Genomic DNA, 3,738 nt, shown 5'->3' on the forward strand with positions numbered 1-3,738 from the left:
AACTATATTGTTCTGAATGATTTATGTTGAACTATGTTGCTGTGAATGATTTGATATAATGGGCGTGAGATATACAAAATAGCAAAAAAAAAAAAAGAAAAAAAACTTGGTCCCAGGTATTTGAACTTCGTAGTCCAGGGGTTACCAACCGGGACTAAAGATCGATCTTTAGTGTCAAGTATTTAAACCTTCGTAGTCTCGATTGGAAAACCGGGACTACAGGGGGTTACCAACTGGGAATACAAAGCATTTCTCCACCAGTGTATGAGAATGATCTTTTCTTCCGTGGAATTGCTGTATATCTGTCGACAGATTTCGATTTCTTCACCGTCAAAATGTTCTGAACACTAAAATTAATATATCTTCCTGGCCCATGCACATGGATAGGATGTAAAAGCACAAAAAAATGAGTTTGAAAAGAAAGTATAATATATACTCGCTCCACTTTTTTAATGTTGGACCTTAATTTGTATATATATTTAACCATTTATCTTTTTAGAAACTCACATAATTATTATTTATTTTGATATGATCTAGTTTATTTTTAAAGGTGCTTTAAGCTTGGCTTACAATTTTTACGTAATTGTATAAAAGTTTTAAATAAAATAGCAGTTAAATGAATGAACAACAGTCAAACTGAAGGGAGTATATCACAGTCCGCATAGGCAGAAACAAGTGCTCAAGTTTTCAACAAACTTGGATGTGTTAATATGCAGATGGGGGAGCTGAAGAAACTGGTTGAAGAGGGAAAGATAAAGTACATTGGACTGTCTGAAGCGTCGGCATCAACAATCAGAAGAGCACACGCAGTGCATCCCATCACAGCTGTCCAGCTTGAGTGGTCTCTGTGGTCAAGAGATGCTGAAGAAGACATAATCCCAACTTGCAGGTCAACATAACAAACAATATATATTAATCTGCCCAGAGTGAATTTTCATAATATTTTCAATTGGACATATGTTTCTGAACATTTCAGGGAACTCGGCATTGGAATTGTCGGCTTTTTGTCCAGTGGCCCAAAAATAGTAGGCACAATGTCCGAACTAGAGATGAAAACGGATCGAATACGCTCGGAAACTAGCTCTATCATATTCGTTTTCATATTTTTTCTCGAAATCAAAATCGGAATCGGAAACCCGGATACGAAAACAGAATCGAATATTATCGAATACAAATACGAAGCGAATATGAATCGAAACGAATACGGTAATGTATAATTATCAAAATATCAAGACCCCTCAAAATAAGCTTCTTAAAACGAGGAAGAGATGTAGCCATTAGTTTTCAAAAACAAAACATCAGTATTCTCAAATTTTATCAGTATTCTTAAATGTTATGTTTATTTTCCATACAAATTTATGTTATCATGAAACAAATAAATTAATGTGTATAGCTGAAATTTTCGTAAGCACATTGAAATTTTTGAAAATTGGTTGAATATTTTAAATTTTGGGTTGAACATTTCAATTGAAAGTTTTTAAAAATTTGAGTGGTTCTTTTTCAGAATTGAATTTTTTTATTTGTTTGTTTGTGGACCATTTAAGGACCCGCATGGAAAAATCAATTTTTCCATACGGATGACTTAAGAAGCCGTATGCAAAAATAAAATTTGAAAATTTGAAACTAATTTATCTCACTCATATGAACTCCAAATTGGATGATTTTTTTTTCCTAAATGTTTTTAAAATCATGCTCTATCATGTTATTGTGTTCTTACTGCTATTATTTTGGCAATTTTTTTCTTGTGACTTTATTTTATCAATTAAAATTTTGAATTTCAAAACTTCAAATAATATTTTGAAGCTGTAATTAATTTCAGCTGAAAAAGTCATGAACATAAAAGTTATAGAGCTCATCAAGACATACAACTTTTATTTTGGTCATTTCTTCATCCGATAAAGTGATAGTAGTATTATTCAAAAAGTTTACACATCTCTCTTATAGTTTATAGAAACAAATGAGATAGATGTAAATTTTATGAACAATGTTACTATCACTTTGTCGGATGAAAAAATGACCAAAATAAAAGTTATAGATCTTGATGAGTTATACAACTTTATTGTTGATGACTTTTTCAGTTGAAATCATTTAGTATTTCAAAATATTGTTTGAAGTTGTCATATTTTGAAATTCAAATTCAAACGGTTCAAACAAAGTCATATAGAAAAATGACCAAAACAAAAGTTGTAGATGTTGATGCGTTATACAACTTTATTGTTGAAAATTTTTTCATTTGAAATCATTTACTACCCGAAAAATTATTTGAATTTCTTATATTTTTAAATTCAAATTTTATATGGTTTAATCAAACTCGGATGGAGAAATGACCAAAATAAAAATGATAGATCTCAATAAGTTATACAACTTTGTTTTTAACAACTTTTTTCATATGAGTTGATTTAGTGCCTTTAAATTCGTTTTAAAGAGCCACATGTAAAATGAAAATTGATTTTTACATTAAAAAAATCCACCATTTTCTTCACCCCAACCTTATCCTCTTGACTCTTCCTCTCCTCTCTCTCACACACACACTTTCTACTCTCTCTCTCTCACTTCCTCTCATCCACAGGGCGCAGGTCGGGTCGGGCGGCGGCCGGCCGAGAGCGGTGCGGAGCGGGGCAGGCGGCCGGCCGAATCGGAAAATTGGTCCGGACAGACGGAAAGTATCCGAACCACTTTCATCCCTAGTCCGAACAAGATTACCGGAAGGTTTCTTTTGCCCATATATATTTTCTCTCCGTGTTTTTAATAGATGACGCCGTTGACTTTTATACATATATTTGACTATTCATTTTATTTAAAAATTTTATGTAAATGTATAAGATATAAATAAAACTTTAAGCAAATGTATAAGATATAAATTATGCTTAAATACTTTGTGTGATAAAACAACTCACAACAAAATAAAGTATAATCAGTTAAATTTTTTGAATAAGACAAATGAACAAACGTATGATAAAAAGTTAACGGCATCATGTATTAAAACACGGAGGTAGTATATAACAATCCATTTGACCACCGTCATCTCTCTTAAATCAATCATGACACTATCCAAAATTTGCAAACTCAATGAATGGCCATTTTCTGTTTCTTCCAGGATCTACCAAGATTCCAGCCGGAGAACATGGAGAAGAACACGGTGATCTTCGAGCGGGTGAGCGTGATGGCGACGAGGAAGGGCTGCACGGCGTCGCAGCTGGCGCTGGCGTGGGTGCATCATCAGGGGAGCGACGTCTGCCCGATCCCGGGCACCAGCACCACCAAGGGTGGCCAACTTCGACCAGAACGTGGCGGCGCTGGGCGTGCGCCTCGCGGCGGAGGAGATGGCCGAGCTCGAGTCGTTGGCGGCGGCGGACGTGCTGCGCGGGGACAGGTACCACGCCAGCTTCCTCACCACCTAGAGGGACTCCGAGACACCGCCATTGTCGTCCTGGAAGGAATAAGATTGAATGATAACTACACAAGTGTGGCTATGCCTCCATTATCCTTCTTGGCGTTGTGAAATATGCACTTGTGTTGTGTGTGTTAATAAATTCTTAATATGAGATGTTCCCTATACAAGGTTTGCTATGGTCCAACAGATAGTACCTCAAGGTACCAGATGAAATCGAACAGTCGAATTGATGGGGGCACGATTGGAAACGAACTCAAGCCCTCTCCCTCGCACAAATGAGCACTTGTATATCGATGCCTTTCAATCTTCTCGTCCTCGCGTGCCCGCATCGACACCGTAATCTC

General features: G+C 36.0%; 1 pseudogene; it reads left to right on the forward strand.

Moving 5' to 3' along the window:
• The first annotated feature begins 716 nt into the window (after window positions 1-716).
• Window positions 717-3,443, forward strand: LOC9272006 (probable aldo-keto reductase 3; annotated as a pseudogene).
• Window positions 3,444-3,738: the final 295 nt, after the last annotated feature.

This window comes from Oryza sativa, chromosome 4, assembly GCF_034140825.1.
Source record: "Oryza sativa Japonica Group chromosome 4, ASM3414082v1".
In the NCBI taxonomy this organism is placed as follows: domain Eukaryota; kingdom Viridiplantae; phylum Streptophyta; class Magnoliopsida; order Poales; family Poaceae; genus Oryza; species Oryza sativa.